The sequence below is a fragment of the Giraffa tippelskirchi genome, chromosome 4 (assembly GCF_054371585.1).
Source record: "Giraffa tippelskirchi isolate mGirTip1 chromosome 4, T2T-mGirTip1v1.2.pri, whole genome shotgun sequence".
NCBI classification, from domain to species: Eukaryota; Metazoa; Chordata; class Mammalia; order Artiodactyla; family Giraffidae; genus Giraffa; species Giraffa tippelskirchi.
In genome coordinates this window covers 124,097,867-124,123,238 of record NC_137278.1, presented here as the reverse complement: position 1 = coordinate 124,123,238, position 25,372 = coordinate 124,097,867, and the positions used below count along the sequence as shown (strand labels likewise).

At 40.0% G+C, this 25,372-nt stretch overlaps 1 protein-coding gene across 4 annotated transcripts in view; it reads left to right on the top strand.

Moving 5' to 3' along the window:
* LOC145546142 (uncharacterized) overlaps positions 1–25,372 on the top strand; it is a 482,768-nt gene that overhangs the window by 284,821 nt on the left and 172,575 nt on the right. Inside the window, exon 3 of one of the 4 annotated variants that reach the window (XR_014082554.1) lies at positions 676–3,827. The exons of the other annotated variants lie outside the window; for them this stretch is intronic. The gene's annotated coding sequence lies outside the window, so the exon portion shown is untranslated. Of the gene's footprint in view, positions 1–675; positions 3,828–25,372 lie in introns of those variants that run through there. 4 annotated transcript variants of the gene reach the window in all.

Genomic DNA, 25,372 nt, shown 5'->3' with positions numbered 1-25,372 from the left:
TGTCATCTGCATGTCTGAGGTTTTGATATTTCTCTCAGCAATCTTTAGTTGTAAAGCAAATGTAAAGCAAATCTTTAGTTGTAAAACAAATGTCAATTCTAAAAAGAAAGGAAATTGTACTGTTGATGATACTGTGGAAGCTTGGAAAAATATTTCAGGTATTAAAAATTTATGCTTAAAAACCAAAAATATTACACCTTGCACTTCATACTGCTTCACTGTTCGAAATTTTAAATACAAATAAAAATTCCAAGCCATCCCACCAAATAACACATTTGAAGCAACTCCAGTGTCTCTGTCTTTACAGTTACTATATTATTTTTGCTGATTTTGAATCCGTGATTTGAAATCAGGAATACATGGTACAAAGTACCACACAGACTAGGGCCATGAATTTGCTCGAGTGTGTGTAAGTTGAAGGCTGACTGTATGCCTGGATGTTTTCCATAATTATTTTTGTGTCAGAGTCAATTAAATGATAAATAATGAAACTGTGCTAATTTGAAGCTTACCCATCTAATATACAACACAATGGAAACCACAACAATTACTTAAACTATAGACCAAGAAAAGATTTCTTTCAGCGAGGAGTATTTCAGCATTGTCATTGTTTGGAATTGTGATGCATGGCAATAATTGTAGACTGGATTATTTTTGCTTTCAAATTCTCTACAGACAGTGTGATCTGATATTTCCTGGATCAGAAATTCCTGTGGCCTTGAACTTGGAACTTGACTGCCTAGAAGAAATGAAGATAAGTGTTCGAAAGTATTTCATTTCAGTTCAGTTGCTCAGTCGTGTCTGACTCTTTGCGACCCCATGGACTGCAGCACGCAAGGCCTCCCTGTCCATCACCAACTCCTGGAGTTCGCTCAAACTCATGTCCACTGAGTCAGTGATGCCATCCAACCATCTCATCCTCTGTCATCCCCTTCTCCTCCTGCCTTCAATCTTTCCCAGCATCAGGGTCTTTTCCAATGAGTCAGTTCTTCGCATCAGGTGGCCAAAGTATTGGAGTTTCAGCTTCAGCATCAGTCCTTCCAATGAACATTCAGGACTGATTTCCTTTAGGATGGACTGGTTGGATCTCCTTGCAGTCCAACGGACTCTCAAGAGTCTTCTCCAACACCATAGTTCGAAAGCATCAATTCTTCGGCCGTCAGCTTTCTTTATAGTCCAACTCTCACATCCATACATGACTACTGGAAAAACCATACCTTTGACTAGACAGACCTTTGTTGGCAAAGTAATGTCTCTGCTTTTTAATATGCTGTCTAGGTTGGTCATAACTTTTCTTCCAAGGAGTAAGCGTCTTTTAATTTCATGGCTGTAATCACCATCTGCAGTGATTTTGGAGCCCCCTAAAATAAAGTCTTCCACTGTTTTCCCACCCATTTACCATGAAGTGATGGGACCAGATGCCATGATCTTAGTTTTCTGAATGTTGAGCTTTAAGCCAACGTTTTCACTCTCCTCTTTCACTTTCATCAAGAGGCTCTTTAGTTCTTCTTCACTTTCTGCCATAAGGGTGGTGTCATCTGCACATCTGAAGTTATTGATATTTCTCCCGGCAATCTTGATTCCAGCTTGTGCTTCATCCAGCCCAGTGTTTCTCATGATGTACTCTGCATATAAGTTAAATAAGCAGGGTGACAATATACAGCCTTGACATACTCCTTTTCCTATTTGGAACCAGTCTGTTGTTCCATGTCCAGTTCTAACTGTTGCTTCCTGACCTGAATACAGGTTTCTCAAGAGGCAGGTCAGGTGGTCTGGTATTCCCATCTCTTACAGAATTTTCCACAGTTTATTGTGATCCACACAGTCCAAGGCTTTGGCATAGTCAATAAAGCAGAAATAGATGTTTTTCTGGAACCCTCTTGCTTTTTTGATGATCCAGCGGATGTTGGCAATTTGATCTCTGGTTCCTCTGCCTTTTCTAAAATCAGCTTGAACATCTGGAAGTTCACGGTTCACGTACTGTTGAAGCCTGGCTTGGAGAATTTTGAGCATTATTTTACTAGCGTGTGAGATGAGTGCAATTGTGTGGTAGTATGAGCATTCTTTGGCATTAACTTTCTTAGGGATTGGAATGAAAACTGACCTTTTCCAGTCCTGTGGCCACTGCTGAGTTTTCCAGATTTGCTGGCATATTAAGTGCAGCACTTTCACAGCATCATCTTTGAGGATTTGAAATAGCTCAACTGGAATTCCATCACCTCCACTAGCTTTGTTTGTAGTGATGCTTCCTACGTTCCACTTGACTTCACATTCCAGGATGTCTGTCTCTAGATGAGTGATCACACGATTGTGATTATCTGGGTTGTGAAGATCTTTTTTGTACAGTTCTTCTGTGTATTCCTGCCACCTCTTCTTAATATTTTTTGCTTCTGTTAGATCCATACCATTCTGACCTTTATTGAGCCCATCTTTGCATGAAATGTTCCCTTGGTGTCTCTAATTTTTTTTGAAGAGATCTCTAGTCTTTCCTATTCTATTATTTTCCTCTATTTCTTTGCACTGATTTCTGAGGAAGGCTTTCTTATCTCTCCTTGCTATTCTTTGGAACTCTGCATTCAAATGGGTATATCTTTCCTTTCTCCTTTGCTTTTGGCATATTTAATCCTCATTCCAATTTTGTTCATTAAATGTCATCTACAGTAAAGCAATGGGTACTGGAAAATTTTTTCACAACTTCTAAGAGATATTCAGAATGCTTTTTTATAAAGTACAGCTGTTGAACCCCTGACATGCATAGGCTAATTGCCTGGGATTCTCTGAAATGATAACTTATCCCCCATCAGCAGGACAATTATCCCCATTCACATGCCTCCCCATCTTCACGTACATTTAATCAAAACCCTGAGTTTTGAACTATAGTCAACATACAGACTAACTGACTAGTGACTCCTTATTTGTTTATGTAATTGGCAGTGAAGACTTGTAGATGGTCTGTGTGCTTGATTTTATAGTGATCCAAAGGTTTTAATCAGTACTCAGAACTTGATCTTGTTCACCCCAGCTCAGCCTGAACTTGAACTTCAGTTAAAAGTGATGAGGCAGTAGCAACATGGATCGACTTGGAGCGTATTATGCTAAGTGAAATAAGTCAGACAGAGAAATATAAATATTGCATTGGCCAAAAAATTTGTTCAGATTTTTCCTTAAGATGTTACCAAAAAACCAAACTTTTTTGGCCAATCCAATACTATATGATTATCACTTATACATGGAATCTAAAAAATATAACAAACTAGTTAATACAACACAAAGGAAACAGACTCATGGTTGTAAAGAATAAACTAGTGGTTACCACTGGGTGAGGGGCAGCATAGGGGTAGGGCATGGGAGGCCCAAACACATGGGTGCAAGATAGGCTCAGGGATGTATTGTACAACATAGGGAATGGAGCCAATATTTTGTAGTAACTATAAAGGGAAAGTAACCTTTAAAAGTTGTATCTAGCTTCTTTAAACATTTAAAACCTAAAAGGAAAAAAACAAGTGATGATTCAGTGAGTTCTTGGATCTTGTTCCTGGGAACTATGAAATGAGAGAGGTAGTAACATTTCCTTTTGATGGAATTCTCTTCTCAGTGGTCTTGATAAAAAGTCTGCCTCCAAAGCAATGAGATTTCAGGGCAAAAGCAAAGAACTACCTATGTGTACATTGTTATTGTTCAGTCACTGAGTCATGTCCAACTCTTTGCGACCCCATGAACTGCAGCATGCCAGATTCCTTTGTCCTTCACTATCTCCCAGAGTTTGCTCAAACTCGGATCCATTGAGTCAATGATGCCATCCAACCATCTCATCCTTTGTCACCCCCTTCTCCTCCTGCCTTCAATCTTTCCCAGCTTCAGGGTCTTTTCCAGTGAGTCAGTCCTTGGCATCAGGCAGCCAAAGTTTTGGAGTTTCAGCTTCAGCATCAATCCTTTCAATGAACATACAGGGTTGATTTCCTTTAGGATCGACTGGATTGATCTCCTTGCTGCCCAAGGGACCCTCAAGAGTCTTCTCCAGCATCACAGTTCGAAAGCATCAATTCTTTGGTGCTCAGCCTTCTTTAGGGTCCAACTCTCACATCCATACATGACTACTGGAAAAACCATAGCTTTGACTAGATGGACCTTTGTTGGCAAAGTGATGTCTCTGCTTTTTAATACGTTGTCTAGGCTTGTCATAGCTTTTCTTCCAAGGAGCAAGTGTCTGTGTACATGACAGCAGGCAAAGGAAATGTGCAGACAGAGAGAATGCTTTCAGGCAGTGTTTCCAGGGTGATGGCCACACAGGAGGAAAAGTGAAATGTGCAGGCGAGAGTAGGAAAAAGATGTGTTGTGTGGGAAAGCAGCCATCATAACAACAGCAACACTGATTTAGAAACTAGAACCAGTGCACACAGCATACAGATAAAGACAATGAAGCCTGAGAATGAAAACCACCCAACAAGAGAAAGCACAGCTACAGCGATGTTTCACATGACAACTCAGAACCAGATGACCAACTCCGGCAGCAGAACAGGGGCAAGGTGAAAAACAGCCCAGACCTGCGCATTTTGACTCCTGGACTTGAGTCCAGACCTGTGTCAGAAGAATTAGTGACCAAAGGAAACTATCTTTGCTTGAATTATATAAGTAAGAATATAACTAATTTTATATTTAGCCACGTATGTTTAAGATCCTAATTTGTCTTTAGTTAGATCATAATATATTAGATTCAATCCTTTGAAATTGTAAATGCGCACTTTTTTTTTAACCTAGAAAAACTATAGTTTCTCATGGTTCTAGCTCATAGATCTGAAGATATTCTTTTTTTTTTTCTTATTGGAGGACAATTGCTTTACAGTGCTGTGGTGGCCTCTGCCATACAGCAGTGTGAATCAGTCATAATTACATATATACCCCATCCCTCTTGTGCCTCCCCCACCCCATTCTATTCTTTGAGGTCATCACAGAGCACCAGGCTGGGCTCCCTGTGTTATACAGCAGCTTCCGTCTAGTTATATATTTTACACATGATAGTGTATATATGTCAAGGCTACTTTTTCAATTTGTCTTAACCTCTCCTTCTCATGTTATGTCTACCAGATCATTCTCTATGATTGTGTCTCCATTTCTTCTCTGTAAATAGGTTCATCAGTACTATTTTCTAGATCCCATATATATGTACTAATATGTGATATTTGATTTTCTGACTTACTTCACTCTTAGGCTCATCCACTTCATTAAAACTGACTCAAATTTGTTCCTTTATATGGCTGAGTAATATTCCATTATGTACCACAAGTTATTTATCCATTTATCTGTTGATGGATATATAGGTTGCTTCCAGTCCTGGCTACTGTAAATGGTGCTATAATGAACATTGGGGTGCACGTGTCTTTCTGAATTGTAATTTTTTTCAGGGTATATGCCCAATAGTGGGATTGCTAGATCATATGGTAATTTTATCCACAGTTTGTTAATTAATCTCCATAATGTTCTCTATAGTGGCTGTACAATTGCAAACATTTTGGTTTTCTTTTGAAGTCCCTGTTGGAGACCCAAGGAGAACTTTAGCCTTTACTAAGATTCCTCCCTTCTCCTGGAGTTTGTAATTTATGAATTTGATACCATCCGGGGAAGTGACAAACCCGTGGTGTCCACCCTGCCTCTGCCCTGGATGTGAAATGAAGTTGGGGAGAAAAAAAGTTCCAGCATTGGATAAGCTGAAGGAGGTGGTTGTAGCTTCTGTACATGTTTATTTCTTTTTATTGCTTTGTTTTTTATTTCTAACTCATTTGACTTGGGGTTCCAGATTTGTTTTTCTCTTTGTAAACTAGATTTTGAAATTATTATCTGGTCCATCTGTTTGCTTCTCTTAAATGAAACATAAATTGGCTTGTTTTAAATTTCAGGTACTTTAGATTTGATTCTACTATTCATCTCCTTTTGGCCTTGGCAATAAATTTTTTGCTGCCAAGAAGAGAGAAGCTTTGCTGTTTAGAATCTTTTTTGAAAAGAATGTGCATTTGAGTCTTAAAAAGAATTGCCAGTTTTTAATAGTTTGATTTCTTTCTTCTGATCTTATGTCTTCTTTCTTTATTCTCATTCTTTCCTGTCTATGACTCCACATTTATGCTACCTTTTATTTCTTTTCATATTCTCTGCTTCCACAAGGAACTCAAGATGAGACACTATCTGTTCCTGTCTCAAAATTTTAAAAAAAAAAGGGTGTGATCAGGCTGATTCCTGTGGGTTCCTGGCATAAATGATCATAGTGCATTAGATAATGACCCTTCATTGGCCAATCAATAATTATTGAGCGCCTAGTTTGTGTAGAATCCTGTACACACAATAGTGTGGGTAATAATGGAAACACATTTCATGGGAGACATTGAAATATTCATGGACATGGACTTCCTTGGTACAATTGCTTTGAAGATCCATTTATAACGGGCTCATATTTGGAATGGAAGGAAGCATGAGACTCTCCGAAAGGTCTGATGCAGTGCCTTTTTAATGAATCTAACCATTATGAAGCTTGGCATTATCTGTATATCCATCATTGTGTACCACTGGTGGTGCCGTGCTGTGTAAGGCATGCAGGTTAATAGGCAGACAGTTGTTCTGAGGGTGGGGAAGGTTCTGCCTTACAGAATATTCTCTCCTCCCCCCACCTCTGTCATACTACTAAAATGCCTTCTTCTTGAGGATTATCTTAAAGGTACATTCTTCTACATAGTATTTTATTACCTAGAAGAGGTGCTTCTCAGCTTACCACACATTAAACAGAGCAAGTGATCTGCTTCACATGGCAGGAAACAAGGCCATGAGCAACCAGGACCAAGGATGATTTGACTTTTTTTTATAGTTAGTATATAGTTTTATTTTGGCACCATGCACATGCTTTACATAGTTTAACAAATGAAACAGAAGTAAGACTTTGACCTCATAGAAGTTGCTTGGGAAAGAGCTTAAGGAAAGGCCACCTTGAACTGCTCTTGGGAAGGAAAAAAAAAATGTCAGGACTTTCAACAAACAAGGGTAGTGAGAAGGAGGAACAGATGCCAAAAAAGGGAACTGAAGCAACACCACCACCGAAGCATCCACTCTTGTTGCAATTTAGCTTTGGGCCAACCTGAGCAGGGAAGTTGTGTGAGCAGTTCAATAACTTGCTGGAGTCCTTGGGGAAGCTTTGATTGGCCATCTAGATGGGGAGGCGCACAGGCAGACACCATCTCATCCAGGTTTGCCTAGGACTTCCCTGGTTTTAACACCAAGAGATCCACATCCCCAGCACCCCCTCAGTCCCCACGGGCCCCTACCTCATACCCCATATACTGAGAATACCGCCATCTTTCTCACAAATGATTTTGCTAGGAAATCTGTGTGAAAGTCATCGTTATATGAGCTGTGTGAAATAATGTGATTCAGACTCAAATCTTTTATTTTTTTCCTGAGGTTTTGGACCATCCTTGTAGGTTATACAGTCTTTTGTTTTTGGATAGCATTAGCCTTTCCTTCTGGTAGAACGTTACCTCATCCCTCCTCACTCTCCATAATTGTTTTCCTTTTTAATTTTAGAAACTGATTCATTCTAGGAATATCACCTCTTAAAGATATTGTTTGTCGCTATGTGAGCAGATTCTCAGAGGGCTCTAACAGGGATTGTGAAGCTGAGATATTTCAGAGGTGTCATTCTCACTAGAATCTAACAGTGGCCACCTATTTCCACGTGGAGATGAGTGTGAAGTGTGCTGTGACTTCAGGGACGTCAAGTCCTTGGTCCCAGGAGAGAAGCAGTTAGTGATTTTCTCCCAAGAAGCATAGACTGTTTCAAGATACACAGCATTTATAGAACATGTGCTTGCCTTTGTCCTGACAAGTCTTTGTTTAAGTTATAGTTTACAGAAAGACATTAAATCCTGATTATAATCTTATATGTTTACATGAATCTGTGGCGATATCATAAAATCATTTATAAATTTCATAACTGGAGAATGTTTTTAGAACACTTAAGCCAGATTAAATAATTCACTAAAAAATCATCTGGGTGAAATCTAATACATTCTACTACCTGAAAATATTTATAATAAAATTCCATCCCATGCAAATTTTTTGCTACAAGATAGTCAAGTACTAATGTCCTTAACAGGAAAGACAATGAAAACATTCATAAATTAGGATTTTGTTCATAAAGTCAACTTTCATTAATTCAATTAACAGTGGAAAGAAAATGCATTGTTTTAAGCTGAATTATAGTTAAAAGTTGACAAAAAGGGGTACAAAACTCAGTTAAAAATGCATCCCATATTTAGAAACACAATTACTATTGAACAGAGATCATCCCAAAGTAGAAAATTAATATAAGTCACTAAGTTTAGCCCCATTAGTCATTACACAAGCTCTTGGTGAGGGGAATATGTGTGAAGTAGGGAGACTAGCTGTAAGGTTTTGATCGTCAAAATAATCTACCAGTGTTGGTGTTTCTCAGCTGAGCACTTTTTAATTCAAATATTTGAATGGTAAGAATCCTAATAACTAAAGCATATTGATTTCTGTGTGAAACATGTAAAGTGTACTGGGTTTACTGGTTTTTACTTACATATAAAATCTCATTTAAATCACCTAACAATCATATGAGGTAGGTACAGCTATAATTCCTTCAAATTTACATCTTGAAGTCTAGATGGTACCTAAAAAGGTACATACTGTGTGGCTCACACCTTCTGATTTAGTGTCTCTGAAAGTAAGCTCAGGAATCCTCATTAACAAGCTCCCAGATAATCTGGATGCCCTCAAAATGAAATGTGTGTGTGTGTGTGTGTGTGTGTGTGTGTGTGTTTTGATAGCTCAGTCATGCCCATATCTTTGCGACCTCATGGACTGTAGCCCGCCAGGCTTCTCTGTCCATCGAATTCTCCAGGCAAGAATACTGGAGCGGGTAGCCATTCCCTTCTCTAGGGCATCTTCCTGATTCAAGGATCGAACTCAGGTCTTCTGCATTGCAGGTAGATTCTTTACTGTCTGAGCCACGAGGGAAGCCCTAGTAATTAAAGGTGTATTATAACCATTGTTGTTGTTTTACAGTCACTCAGTCATATCTGACTCTTTGCGACCCCATGAACTGCAGCAAAGCAGGCTTCCCTGTCCTTCACTGTCTGCTGGAGTTTGCTCAAACTCATGTCCACTGAGTCAGTGATGTCATCCAACCATCTCAGCCTCTGTCATCCTCTTCTCCTGCCTTCAGTCTTTCCCATCATCAGGGTATTTTCCAGTGAGTTGGCTCTTATTACTCTCTAGCGACTTCCCAGAATTAGGCAGACCTTGCTCTCATTTTCAGCCAGAGCAGATAGACTCGTTTCTCAAATTAGTCTATGGTGTAGAAGAGTTCTGAACATGAGAGGAAACTTGTCTTAATAGAACTCATACAAAATTTGGACATAAGAAGTATAAGAGAGAGGGAGAGGTCATTTTTGATTCTTGATCTCCTCCTACAAATGCCATTCCTGGTAAAGTTTATGAAGAAGTTGACACTGAATTGCATGAATATCTTTGTAAGAATATCGTCTAGGCGGTTTATTTAAAGACAAGAAACACATGGAGCTAAAGAGAGCTCTAGAGCAGACTCAGTGGAGAGACTGGTTAATGTAAGGTCAGAGAGTTTTGGCAGAAAAGCATGTTCCTTTATGTGGCTTGGAGAAGTGGAACAAGTGTTTTGAAACCAGGGTTTTGAGAAATATTTCATAGTGTGGAATAGCTTTCTTTTTTAAAAAACTGAAGTAAATATTTACTGGCCTTTCCCCTGCCCCGCAAACACATATTTACTGTCATATAAACCTGAACTTCCAAACTCGAATTTCTGGGTATACCAACAAGGGTGAAAGTGTATTTTGTTCAACATGGTCTTTTAGGAATTGCCACCTCTCATTTTATTGCCTTCTGTAGTGCAAAATCCACTGCTCACCTGCCTGCCTCTCTCCTTCCTCATTCCTCCTGCCAGCCTGTTTTTCCTCATTTCTTTTTTTCCCCTGTTCTTTCTCTCCTCTTTCCCCTCTCTCTCACATTTTTTTGTTTGGTTCTTCACTCTGAATCTCACCCTTTCTCCAGTCACATGGCAGCTCCCATCTCATCTTGCCAGCCTACTCTAGCCTGTAGTGATGTCTCCTTTTCCTGATTCATCATATTATTAAATGTCTGCACCAAAGACTTTGGCTCATGGTTTATCTAACACACAGTGTCGCCAGTTGTATTTTATGTATAAATCCAGTTCCCTCAACTAGATCCTAAATGTTTGTGGCCCAGAAAGAGAACATACATTAGTTTTACATTTTCAACAAGAGTACCTAACCAATATTCAGGAAATATACAGTATTTTGAATCAAATGGAATTTTTTCCCACTTTCAAAATCAAAGGTATTTCTTTCCTTGTTCTTATCCTGCCATGCTAATTTTAACTTGTAACTCCTTTGACAGGCTGAGGGAGGAAAAAGGAGTTAATAATCACAATCAAGTTATTCATTTGTAGAAAGTAAAGTGTTAAAGAATATTACTATTTATTTATTAAAGAATATTTATTTCTCTATCAAGGAATAAAAAAATAACTAATAAATTTAATTACGACTGAAAATTTGTTCTCAGTTCACACAAGGGAAGTGAAGACAGTTATATTTCAATTAATGTTAAAAAGTTGAATGGCAATAGACAGCTGTCAGCAGATAGATCCCAGATACTACCTAGAGAAGCTACAGATTGGCAAGATAAGTTTCAGCTCAATGAAGTAGCCAGGTGGAATGAAGAAAGAACTTTAATGTATAAAAACGCCTTTCCTAGTAAATTTGATCATTGCTTACATTTGATATGAAGACTTTTTACCTAATTATTAGATGTTGCATACTGAGATTAGCCATATTGTGGAACACGTCTGTATGATTTTCCCCTTTATAGTCAAATAATTCTTTTTAATACATTACCAAAGGAGAGTAGAGCACCAAAGGAGAGTAGACAGTGATAACAGCTGAAGGACAAGAAGTTAGCAGGCTTCCAGTGAACTTACTGAGTGAGTGTAAGATTTTTAGAAAACATATATTCAATAAACACTGGAAATACATGAGATCAGATTTGTTCATGATTCATTTCCCAGTGTTATGAGATGAGCACAAGCTGGGGTGTAGGAGAACTTCAGTTCAAGCCCCATTTATCTGCTTTCTGGCTGTGAGACCTTGGGCCCAATATTTAATGCATTTGGATATTAATTTCCTCATTTGAAAAACATGTAAAAGTATTTCAGTGGGTTTTTGAAAGTTACACCAGAAAAAAATCTGTAAGTAGTTGGTGAGAAAAAAAAAATTGCAGGTGCTTTTTGAATGATGTCCTCCATACCTCAATTTCTCCATATTGCATGGGATCAGATTGACAAAGGATGCTATAAAACAGAGATAATCAAAATTTATAGTGTGCGACTCAAAGATCAAGAGAGATGACTTAAGGATTAAGAACTGATCTGTGAATTGAATCTGAAAAATTGTGCTTCTCTATGTTTCTGTCATCAAGGAAACTAACATTAGCTATTTACTCTGTGAAAAATGGCCACAATTAACATGCAGGTCTACAACACAGACCCACAATAAGGCAGGCTGGGGGCCACTGATAGCCCAGTGTGCTCAAGTGCAGGAAGCCTGATGGAAAGCACAGTGGGCAGCAGTGGCACAGAATCCCCCAAACCAGCGATAGCATGGCACGTGCAGCTCTGAAGTCAGGATTGTCCTAGACAATCCTGTGGACTGACACCTAGCCACAGTTCACATCTTTTTAGCATTTACTGCATGCACTGGCTTCCCTGGTGGCTCAGATGGTAAAGAATCTGCCTGCCAATGCAGGAAACACAAGAGAGGAGAGTTCAATCTCTGGTTTGGAAAGACCCCCTGGAGAAGGAAATGGCAGCCTACTCCAGTATTCTTGCCTGGAAAACCCCATTAACAGAGGAGCCTGGTGGGCTACAGTCCATGGGGTTGCGAAGAGTGGGACACGACTGAGCGACTAACACTTTCACTTTCACTATTGCATGCAGGCATTGTGCTTAATATCTCTTTTCTCACTTAATCTGCTAAAGAACCCCATGAGGTAGGTATGCCTGGTATCTTCAATTTAGCGATGAGTAAACTGAGGCACCAAGAGGTTATGTAGCTGGTGCTAAGGCACATGCCTAGGAAATCAGCAGTAAGGAGCCCAGGCCATCTGCATCCATAGGCTGCTCTCTTAAATCCTTCTGAAAGGGAAACACCTTTGGTACCTCTACATGAACACCAAGAGAGGTGCCTCCAGGATCTGGGATGGGGTGATGGATGTATGAAGGGAAGGGCCGTTTGGTCCAGTGGCCCTGTGTGATTCTGTCAGTCTGGGGTGCTGCCTACACGGCAGAGAATCTGCTTCCAGACGGATGCTGGGTGAAAATGTCTGGCGATAAGAAGGGCTGTACGTGCTGTGTGTCCCAGCCACTGGGTGGGTTGTCTATTTCCAGGGCCTGGGGGCAGCTCTGCTTGACTTGACCCAGATAAGTGCCAGACATGGGAGCACAGTTGTAAGATTAACTGGTCTGCTTCTTGTGTGGAATTTTCCTGCTCAAAAAAAAAAAAAAAAAGGAAGGTGCAGGAAAACAGCAGCTTCCTGTGACCTCATTCTGCTTAAAATTCCTGGATATGTCTCTGTTTCCCTTCTGGTTCCAGATTTTTTCTTACTTACTTTTATACTAAATTCAGCTTCTCTTAAAAGGAAACAAATATCAACTTTATAAAGAAGTGGCATTAATTTTTTTTCAGAACATTTTGAACTATAGAGCCCAGTTATCTTATTTAATTGATCCCTGATTAATTTTTTTCCCCTGATGGTCAGCCTTTTCTGAGAAGGTGATTCATATACTTTCTGCATTAGATTCAGAGGGCATGTTCACTACATTCGCCATTGATTTATCAAAGCTATTTACTGAGTGTATACTATGTGACAGGTGTTATGTTAGATTTTGACTGGTGGTCCTCTCCCCACACTTTCTGAATTTATATCTCTGGAGGAAATTCCAGGAATCCTATTTTTTTTTAACTTTATTTATTTTTTTATTGAAGGATAATTGCTTTACAGAATTTTGTTGTTTTCTGTCAAACCTCAGCATGAATCAGCTATAGGTATACATATATCCCCACCCTCTTAAGCCTCCCTCCTATCTCCCTCCCCATCCCACCCCTCCAAGTTGATACAGAGGCCCTGTTTGAGTTCAGGAATCCTCATTTTTTAACAAGTTTCCAGATAAATTTTATGCCCTCAACGCTTTGAAGACCACTATCCTTGATTATAAACTCTTCAAGTATAAAGCTTGGGGTTTTATGTAACTTTGTTTCTAGCCTCTAACAGATTGCCTGGTAGGATAGTGTTGATGGGTGTTTGGTTAAAATTCAGTGAAGAAACAAATTTCCAAACTCACTGCTTAGAGTGATAAAGGAAGATCAAACCTATCATTTATTTTGTTTTAAATATTTATTTATTTAGCTGGACTGGGTCTTAGTTGCTGCACTCCAGATCTTTAGTTATGGCAGTGTGGGATAGTTAGTTGCAACGTGCAGGATATTTTTAGTTGTGGCATTCAAACTCTTAGTTGCAGCATATGGGATCTAGTTCCCTGACCAGGGATCAAACCTGGGCCCCTTGCATTGGGAGCAGAGTCTTAGCCACTGGACCACCAGGCAAGTCCCTGTCATTTATTCTTGTTCATGTGTTTATACTTTTTAATTTGCTGGTCCCAAACCTAATTTAGAGAAGGAAGTGGCAACCCACTCCAGTATTCTTGCCTGGAAAATCTCACAGAGAGGGGAGCCTGATAGGCTATAGTCCAAGGGGTCTCAGAGTCATACACGACTGGAGAACCTAGATATTCTAACACCTGTTAAGTCAAAAATCTGTTTATTTCAGAGTTTTTATTTTTAATTTGTTCAGGAGGATATTGACCATCAGATTATGTGTTTCTTTATTGGGGGATTCTCAAAATCCACTTTGCTTTATTATTCACAAATTGAAGAGTGTCAAATTTGAGTAGACTTTAAAAGAGAAGAATGCCAACCTCTCATCAACTACTTAAATTCTCCCCACAGTACTCTCTTCATATTAGTCAGAACAGGGTTACTGCTTTAACAAATAACCTTAAAATTTCACTGGCTTCATCACAATCAAGTTTATTTCTCACTCACAATTTATTCCAATGCAGATAACAGGATGCGGCAGTGTCCTTCAGGGACCCAAGCTCCTTCTATCTTGTGGCTCTGTTCTCAATTAGAAAATCAGGGTCTTCCCCGTTTTAGCCAGCAATGGTGTAAAGGGGTAAGGATCACACAGTGATTGAAAGGGCAGCCCAGTATGATGGGTACCCCTTCCACTCACATTTCATCAGCCAGAACTCATCCACCGGCCCATACCTGACTGCAGAGGGTCCTGGCACATGCAGTCAGAGTGGATGATCAGATGCCCCCTGTCTTAGCCTCCAGGTAGTTATATGGCCTCCCTAGTGACAGTTATATGGCCTCACTACTTTTTGAGTAAGATAACATATTCTTTAAACATCCCAGACAGAGTTCTTTCACTAAATTAACATATATTTTGCTGCATTGTCAAGATGGCATAGTACTTAAGAGTGTGGGCTCTAAAACCAGACGGCTTCAGTTTGTATCCAAACCTCATCAACTTTGGCCAGTTACTCATTTCTTGGAGTCTATTCCTCATAAATTAATCCATGTTTTTGCCTGGGCTTGTGCCTGATAAGTAACAAATTCTCAATATATGTGAGTTGTTAATGCTTGGTATATTGGCCCTTGTTCCACCTCTGTGCTCACAAAATAGGTATCTTTGTCCTTGGATATTTAAAGATATCTCTGCCCCCTCTTCTGAGTATCTTCCAGGATCTTCAGCTGCTCCTTATATGACCTTATTTAACATTCCTTCTTCATCCTGGTCACTCTTCTCAGGTTGTGGTCCAGTGTATCTATGGCCCTTTGAAGAGAGTAGCCCTCTTACCAGAATATAAGATTCTAGTGTACTCTGATCAAGGAAAAGAACAGCAAAACTATAACCTCCTTGTTTTTAGCTGATATACATCTATGTATGTAGCCTAAGATCACGTTACTTTTTCTAGCTACCACGTCACCTATTGATCTTATTTTCTACTAAAATTTTAAAAAATTGTATAAATGTAATTGTGGAGCCAAGTCTCTTTTATTGTTGTAGACTTTTTAGATTCTTATATTGCTAGCTATACATTTCTGGCATATTCTGTTTGATCTTCTATTTTCAATGGTTTCAATCTGAAAGGAGGAGTTACTGCACCCTTAGGGTTCTTCTGTTACCTAACAGTGGTTAATACAGGTTAACTCAACATACAAGGAAAGTGACTATGACTCACCTGTTAGTGTAAATTTCTTTTGGTCCAGCGCTTGCAAGCATGCTCTCAGTCACGTCTTTGAAACCCACCAGGGCCCTCTGTCCATGGAATTTTCCAGGCAAGAATACTGGAGTGGGCTGCCATTTCCCTCTCCAGGGGATCTTCCCAACCCAGGGATTGAACTCTCCTCTCTTGTGTCTCCTGCGTTAGCAGGCAGACTCTTTACCACTGAGCCACTTGGGAAGACCTTTTGGCCCAGAGTACTTGAGAAAAGACCACTGATGCCAGGGATATTTACTAAGCTGGTGTTTGGGATTTTTTTCCCCTCTATTTTTAAAAAGCTAAAAAAAAAGACAAAACACCAGCTCATTTTCTTGACAGGTAGACTTGAATCACTGTCTTAACCCAAATTTTTTGGCCTTTTCTTCTTTATGGGCAGGAGTTTCTGTGTGTGTTGCCACATCATGTGGGTTTAGGGAAGGATGAGAAGGAAGCAAAAGATAGGATGGGATAAGCAGTCAGATACTATAGATGCTACTTCGGACAAGCTGCACCCAGCAGGCTTCTTGGTGGCCCTGATGACTTCTTGGAAACCTATGATTCTAAGACTCTGTATCATAAAAAAGTGGAGTCCAGCTCCAGAAGATTCAGTGTACCAACCCGGAAAATGGGAACATTCTGATTTTTTAAATCCTTCTAAGTATACTCTCTCAAAACTGATCTACTTTCTTTTTAATAATTCCTCTGTGATCACTCTTCTACAGTCACCCTCTTCATTCTTGTGAAACCTTGAACTTGGAGCTTAATCCATCAAGCTTCCTGGTCTTCTTTACTAAAGTCAGTCTTTGGTAATGATTTGTTTGAGACTGGAACACTGGCTTTTTCTGTAACAATAGCAGAGAAAATAATAGTAATACAATAGCTAATATTGATTGAGCACATACTCTGTATGAGGAACATGCTATGGGGTAGGTATTATATTATTAGCCACATGTCATAAAAGAGGAAATTGATAGATAGAAAATATAATTTGTCCAGGGTTACATAGCAGGAGAGCCAGTTAAATAGACTTTCCAGCTGTAGAATGCAAATTACCACTCACAAATGAACAAAGGCCCCACCACTCACCCCCAGATGGCTCAGCTGCCAGCCTGCCACAGTCAAGTCTCAGACCACATAACATGCCCTTTTGTGGACACTCTTCACTAACTTACTTGACTTTGATATATCATGCTTCAAAGTAGAACCTATTAACCCAGTGGTTGATAAGAAGCTAAAATGGTACTTTGGTGTAATTTCCAAATGATCAACATCGACTCCTGGACAACATTGAATCAGGGGCACTTCAAGGAACACAGGGAGAGATTTTATAGCATATCAATATGATGACTTAAAAAAAAATCCTTACAGGACTCAGGCTACTAACCCCTTGCATTCCCCTGAGCTGAGGGTGGGGAAACCCCAAGAAACAGAACAATCCAATCACCTTCTCCTGTAGCCCACATGCACAGCTGACTTCTGAGAAATGAATTTAACTTTTAGAGGTTTCATGATCAGCTGCTGGACAACATCCGGCACCAACCTAACCGCTAATCTCAGATGTCATAGCAACAGAGATCGTCTGGAACCCAAAATAGTCCTGCCTAGGGCTCTTTTCACTTCTTATCACTTGAGCAAGAGCATGTGTAAGAAAGGTGTCTGTTGGCCAACAGCTGCTGATTCTCAGAGAAATGAATGGATGTGTGGCTGCTTCCGTTTAATCAGTCACCATCTATCTCAGCAGTATGAATGCCTCTATTTTATACCAGACACATCCCTGAATGCGTATTTCTTTTTATCCGAGAATCCACTGGACCTTTTTAAATTCAGTCACACGTGATATTTTCATAGGGTTTGATATTGAATGAAATCCCCTTTAATCCCAATCCTTCTCCACTTTAGTTTGTTTCTTAACATTTTCCTTTTGTAGAAACACTAGGAAGTCTGACTTTGCTAGAGGATCTTTAACCTGCCTGGAGCTTTGATATCTTCTGATAACAGCTCCTCCTTTTTTCATCCTTTGGCCTCAGTTAGAGACTTTGCTGCCATAAAGTGGATTATTTCTGAATAAGGGCGTAGTGTCCACTGTGATAAAGTTGCTTTCATGCATGATGGCTGTGGGACTGGCAGCCTAAGAACACTTCGCTAGATAGTATGTACCATTTAGTTTTGACTAGAATTCTTATCTAAACAAAACTCTCTGGGCTTACTGAAGGACAATTTACGTCAGCAAGAGAAGTCAATAAAGAAATATAAACGGAGAATATTGTGGGAGTTTGTTGCAAAGGTGTATTGTTTTATGATGAAAAGCCAATAAAGATTTTTTAATTGCATATTTCTAGATCACCTAAATAATTAGCTCTTACACTAAATTTAATATAAGGAGACAACATGAAAAAGTTGTCATTTTTCCTTAACTTCTGTCCCTCCCCTCTAGTTACATGCAGACTCCATGTACTTTGTCATCCTTTTCTGTCCACCTGAAACTATCACAACATTGTTAATCAGCCACACAATACAATATAAGCATTTAATAAAATACAATAAAAAGAAGTATTTAATTAAAAAACCAAATAAATAAAGGCAAATAAAGAATACAAAATTTCTACAAGAAAAGAGAAAGCAGTTGGATAGTTATATTTGTTCTCTACAATTCCCATATGTTCTTGCTTTAAGGTAAAACCAAGTATACTTTGTTGTTTGCTCCATAGGAGCCAAAGACTCAGAGTTGAATTTAAATTAAACAAAGAGAGATCATCAAGCTCCGAACAAATCCTGGTATGTAAGTGTATGTTTATAAAGATCAAGAAGAACTACTATATTGCAGAGATACCAAGGGTTTGGTAGAATACAGTTCAATCCTTAGGCAATCATTAATCATTTTTGATGAATAAGCCATTTTTTCAGTTAAGAATAATCTATCCTGCCTTTAAAGCACATTTAAAGGAGAAGAGGAAAGGAGGAGAAGAAGGCAGGAAAAGGAGAAGACAGTGGTGATGATACCACCTTGTTAAAGAATCAAAAAGTGGACCTGTTCGTCCTCTCCCCCACCCAGCCACCCAATCCCTGGTGATGTCCCAGGGATTTGATATTTGATATTTACCAGGGTAGAGGAACAGAGGCCAGCAGGACCCTCCTAAATGCCTGCCTCAGCAATATTACCAAGTACCATCCCTCCTTGAGGTTTTAGAAGGGAAGTAATGTTTACTTGGCTCTTTGGCACTTTATGTGCCTTAGATATATGGTTGTGTTTAATTCTCAGACAAGCTTGTGAAGGGGCAATGTTTTCCCATTTGTATAGATTAAGTACAAGAGGTTGAAAAACTTGCCCCAGATCACATAGCTAACAAGCCAGGAGCTGGTGTCCAAATCTGCATTGAGAATTCTATGCCTGGGCTTGTCCCATCATCTCATATGCACTTCGTCTCTGCTCTACCAAGAAATTAATCTAGCATCTCCTTTCCAACCTGATGGCCCTGGCTCTCTGGCATAGCTTGCCCTAAACAATGTTTCCTGCACTGCGCCATGTCCCTATACCTCACTGGAAAGACCCTGCCCAAGCATGTGCGTTCTGCTTTGGCCAATCAATTCTCCCAATGTGGCTATGCATTTATGTTTCTCACCACTTAAGACAGACCATCCCTCAGACGTACACAGTGACAACACAATGGATACACTGAAAGTCACCACACAGGTCAGACAACTCTCGGTGGAAATGAAATTGCTAGGGAAAATGTGGGAAGTGGGATAAAGACAGATTTTGTGTGATTTAGTAATACAATATTAATAAAATAATATTTTAATAAATATTGTTAATAAATTTTAATAAAATATATCTCCCTTCTTCTGATCACATCAGAAAATGCTGTCATGCATGTTGCTATTTTGAGCTGTGAGTTTGAATCTTTTTTTTTTTTTTAATGAAGTAAGGGCTTTTTTCCTGGGTATGCCAGGGCACTTTGACTGAGGTGGAAGAAATCCTCCCACGATTGTTGAATTTGACATAATATTTTTCAAAGGAAGAATGTCAGGGGAAAGATATACCATCATAATCCATACTAAGGAGAGGGGAAAATGAGTTGAATGCAAGAGGACTTTAAATTTATCAAATGCTCACTCCGTGCCTTGGTGTCACATGCAGCCAACTTTATTTTCTTTGTTCCACTCAACAATTCTGGGAGATATAAAGATTCTGCCTACGCTACCACCACTGCCACCGCCAAGACTCAAGGAGCAACACTTGGTCCAGGCTCCAACAGCTGCTGAATGGTAGAGCTGAGGTTTGAACCCATGTCTCCCTGGGATAATACCACTACAACTGTGCAATTGCTTAATGAGCAGGGCTCTATTTAAGGTCTGGGGAATAAAAGAGTGACAAAACGTACACCCTGTACTCAAGAGGCTTACAATTCAGTAAGGAGACAAACAGATTTAAAAGATCAATAACTATACATACTTGCCAAAAAATATGGCTAAGGAGAACCTCAGGAAAGGTATAGGACCTCAATGGAGACATTGATTATGGTGACCCTGAGTGGTGAAAGAGTCCTGGTGAAGGACAGAGATTTGAATGAGATTTAGAGGGAAAACTGAGAACTTAGAAATGGAGAAGAAGCCAGCAGTTGTCTAAAAATGGGGATCATCCTGAGCTAAGAATCTGCATGCTGGATTCAGGAAATAAGTGGGAAGTGGTGGTGGTTTTCATTGTTGTTTCCAGAAGTGAACATAGAGGAGGAGCTGAGAAGTGACTCTTTGGAAGGTGCATTAGGCCTTTTCTCCTCAAAGTGTGGCACCAATGTCATCATCATCTGGGAACATGTTTGAGATTCAGAATCTCAGGCCCTGGGCCAGATCCATGGAGCCAGAATCTGCATTTTCAGAGGATTCCACATGTGATCCAGGGGCACATTAAAGTCTAAGAAGGACCACCTTAGAGAAGTAGATCTGCTCCTCTTATTTTCCTTCTCATAAATCCCAAAACAAGAATGAAAAGAGGACAGAGAAGTTCTCTTTTCTGCCCTTCTGCCCCCTTCTTTTCTTTCTCTTTCTGTAGAAGCCCAGGTGGCTGTTGGTGAACTCAGGGACTTGAATGGCGCTTCCTTTCTGCTGCTTTGCCTAAAATTCAACATCCTCTTTCTGTAGATTCTTTGCGTCACTCTCCTCTTCCTTTTCACAAGCATTCACTGATCTGTGAATGTCACAGTGAAGAATGTGGAGCAGATGCATTTTGAACACAAATGTCTACAAAATGGAGCAACTCAGTTTCCTTTCCGGGAGGCAATCCTGAACAACTGGCCTGTCTGTGAAAATGGTTGATCTCCACACAATAGAACGTCCTGTGTGAACATTGCCCATTTTAAACAGTGGAGTTTAAAAGGTCAATGCTTCCCTTAGTGAGACTGTTTAGAAACAGAGCATCTCAAGAAGACAGAGGCAGCTTCAAGATGTGAGCCCTGACTTGTGATTCACCCAGTTTGTTTAGTTCAGACTCTTTATTCCTGTTAATTTTATTGATCTTCTCACTTGGGACCACCGCTACCATTTTGGGAAGAGATCAGGTTTAGGAGAAACTTGGGAAAAGGAACATTGTATATGTAAACTGGGGGCACTTCTAGTTTCTGGGCTGACACATAAAGAACTTGGAAGTCTTCACTTTCATCCACACAACAAGAACAAAACTGAACAAACTGGAAACCAAGAACTCTTCTTAGATCTTTCGGATAATTGAAGTCACAGGACAAACCATTGTCCCCAAAACTGGACAGACAGATAGATATGGAGAATTACAGCTTACCAGGAGCAGAAGCTTTTCAGAATCAACACCAGAGAGGGACAACCTAAACTATAACTGACGACTTAGCAGAAGCTCTGTGTAGAGAAGTTTGAGAATTAAAAGCTCCTAGGAGGGCCACAGTTCCATGAGCTTGACCTCCAGGAGCTCCATCAGGTTCCCACTGTGAAGATGAAGGTGGTGGGGGTTGGGGCGGGGGTCATTCTCTCCTGTTTCCTGCAGGGGGAGGACAACAGTGGCTACTTAGTATACCTTGAAGTACCCCCAGAGCCCTCCACTCTCCTAAAGAAGACCTGCCCTCAAGGAAAACTACTTTATCAGAGCCTGATCCACTGGAGTTTCACCAAAGGACTTGGAGGAGGGAATTGTCCAACTCAGAGTCAGTGAAAAACAGACCTAAACAAAGGACTTTAGAATGCTTCCCCACCCCACATCCTACCAACCTGTCTATAATGCTCCTGAATAATAACAAGAGATTATAGCTAGAAGAACTGGATGGGAGGGGAACTTGGGGGAGAATGGATATGTGTATATGCATGGCTGAGTCCCTTTGCTGTTCACTTGAAAACTATCCCAACATTATTAATTGGCCATACGCCAATACAAAATAAAAAGTTTTTTTAAAAAAGAACTGCAAGCCTCAGACTCTAATTAAGGTCTCTGTGGGAAAACCCAAAGACAACCTGGGTGACTAAAATTACATGAGAAGAGATTTTAGCTTCTGACACCACATAGCATAAACACAGTCTAACTTAACATAATGCTAAATAATAACTTAACAGCCAAGTAAATGTAAAACATCACACCAAATACTTATCTACAATCAACTGGGGAAAATTTGTAATGTAGGTATGTACGCACTTAACCAGATGTAGTCTCTGCTCATGTAGCAGAGTGTTCTAGACTCTCTGCTTAGAAAGGAAACAAAGGACAGAGAGAAGCAGTCATATGAATTTGGGGTTTAGGCAGAAGAATCACCATCCTGCCTACAGACTCTACCCTCTTTGAACTTGACAGCTGTCATCTAGCCACAGGCAATTATTTACCTGCAGTTCTTGCCATCAGTGAAATAACGTCAGCTGATATTTTAGAGATTACAGAATCCAGGGGGTTTATTTGTTGCAAGTCATAAAGATTTCTATGAAAGTTTTGTAGTTGATTATAGTAATGAGTTAGGTAATTAAGGCTGAATATTTGTAGGGATAACTTTATCTTGACAAATCTTATGTGTTCAAGTGTTTCTCCAGCCCCTTTGTCAGACCTGCTTGCCAATGTGTGGCTGTCATGGGAAAAAAAAAACAGATTCCTGAGAACTAAGGACATCTAGCTTCTAGTTCTGATTTTGCCAGGCATTTGTTGTATAATCAAGGGGAAGTTGCATGTCCTTTCTGGGGCTCAGTTTTACTAGCTGTAATATAAGATAATAGTAGGTAGACTATTTCAGCCCCAAGACAGAATCCAGTAAAGTACTAAGATGTCATTTCAATGCACAGTTATTAATATCTGTAAGTTTGTAAGTATATATGTACACAGTATGGTTGCAGTAAAAAAGAATTAAGAAGATTAAACCTAATTCAGATGCAACTTGAGAGCGTGTCCTCAGAAAATATGGAAATTTTTGTAGAAATCATGAGTATCTCTAAGTTTCACTTTATTTTTCTAATTTCTGCACCTTCTCCTCATGCAACTCTCTGTTCCTCTCTTTTTAAACATCTCTTCAGAGCTCTACTTATGTTTTGAAGGTGTTTGGGGAGAAATAGAATTTTGAGATTTGCGAACATCTTTGAGGCATGCTAGTCAGCTTAAATTTGGCTGTATGTGGATTTTCTCTAACAGGAAACCAAATAAACCACTCTTGACATGGCAAACAAACAGTCATCCTGAGGGCAATATTTTTAGGAGCTAAGTGTAAATGAATAAAAAAAAATTGATGGTGATTTGTTTTCCCTGAAACATAAAAGGAAGCTAAAAAATAAACATTTCATCCCAAATGCAATTTGGATCTTATTGAATTGAAAACAATTGTGCAAAGTATTGAGGCCATTTGAGGATCACATCAGGCAGTTGGATCCCACATCCGCCTAAAAATCTTACCTCTTATACGTAACACACAATTACTGGTTCGCTGTTCCAGTGATCCAGGAGAGGACAAAATTGGAAAAACACAGCATTAGTCACCTTTCCCCAGGGATGCTCATGAAGGCAGACCTGTGAAGGGAAGACACCAGGCTTGGGATTGGTCCCGGCTGTTCATGTGTTAATGGGAGGTGGTAGATGAGTCCAGGACTGAGAGCCCACCCATGGGCGAGGATCTGGAACTTGATGTGAGATCCACACAAAACTGACTGATGATGAAAATGAAGGAAATGGATCAATGCCAGGACTATTCATGTCTTCAAAATAATGTAAGCTGACATACAAGTTCAAACAGGGCTGTGAACAATGAATCAAGCATTAAGGTAATCAGTTTACCAATGGGTTTTTCTCCACTACACCCACTTTTTGGAAGTCAGGAGAGCACAGATGTTAATTAAGACAGTGGGTTCTGGAGTCAGATAGTAAATTCCTAAGCATCCCTGCCTCAGTGTCCTTGTCCTTAAAAGAGTGATCGTGATAATGATAGTGCCCAACCCACTGGGTTGTTGTAAACACTGTAAGAAAAGAATCTGAGCAAAACGAAGCACCTAGACTTGTGTTCTGGTTATTGTTACACATTCCTCTTTATCTGTTCTGTCCCAACACTTCCCAGCTGCCCTTCTTCCCTCTTCACAACCTCATCTGGCCTTAGGATTCCTTCTAATAGCCTGTGCTCCAAGCATATCCCAACTAAGGCCTCTTTATCATGCGTGCTTGCTAAGTTGCTCAGTCGTGTCTGACTCTTTGCAACCCTATGGACTATTGCCCGCCAAGCTCCTCTGTCCATGGGATTCTGAATGCAAGAATACTGGAGTGGGTTGCCATGCCCTTCTCTAGGGGCTCTTCCCCACCCAAGGATGGACCCTGCATCTCTTATGTCTCTTGCATTGGCAGGCAGGTTCTTTACCTCTAGCATTACCTGGGAAGCCCAAGGCCCCATCATACCTCCCTCCAATTTAACTTTACCAGCATTTTTCAACTCCAGTGTGCATATAGGGCTTCTTGGGGAATCCCGATAAAATGCAGATCCTTACTCAACCGATTTGAGTATATCCCTGGGACATTCTGCCCTTCTAACAGGCTTCAATGCTTTGGGTCTTTGGGCCACACTTTCAGTAGCAAGTCACTAGGTATCCAAATTAACCAGCATGTTCTTTTTCTGATCCACTTGAATGATTGAGTTCTTCAGCCAGATACTAGGTTACTGTCTGTAATCTACAAGTAGTCTGATCCTCATTCAGTCATGGAATCCAGTTGCCAGATAGATTCCTCACGTGGCTTCATTTCTCTGTATGCCAAATTTAAATTAACCATGTTAATTTAAACTAAGGTATTTGTGAGGAATGATACGTTAATGTGTGGACTAACCAGCAAGTAATTTCGCATCTAAGGAAGCTTGGTCTAAGGCTCAAATGTGAGACTAGTAATTTTAGGTAGATATATGTAGGGGCAAAGCTACTCTGTTACCAGTCCTGAAATTACTAGACAGGTATTTATAGTGTCAAGCCATTCCATAGTGGTTGGGAAAAATAAATGGTGAACACAGACAAATATTTTTTTCCTGTAAATATTTCCACTATTTCCACACAGTTCAGTTTAGTTCAGTTAGTTCAGTTTAGTTCAGTTCAGTTGCTCAGTCACATCCAACTCTTTGCGACCCCATGGACTGCAGCACGCCAGGCTTCCCTGTCCATGACCAATTCCCAGAGCTTGCTCAAACTCATGTCCATTGAGTCGGTGATGCCATCCAACAATCAGGACCTTATTTAGAAATAAGGTCTTTGCAGATGTGTTTAGTTGAAATGAGTCCGTATTGGATTAAGTGGGCCCTAATCCGATCATTGGAGTTTTCACAAGAAGTGACACAAAGAGCCGAGGTGATAAGACATGGGGAAGACACCATATGACAGAGGCAGAGACTGGAGTTTGCTGCCTTAAGCCAGAGAATGCCAACGATTACCAGTGATCAACAGCAGCTGAGGAAGAGGCAGGGAGCAGACCCTTCCCCT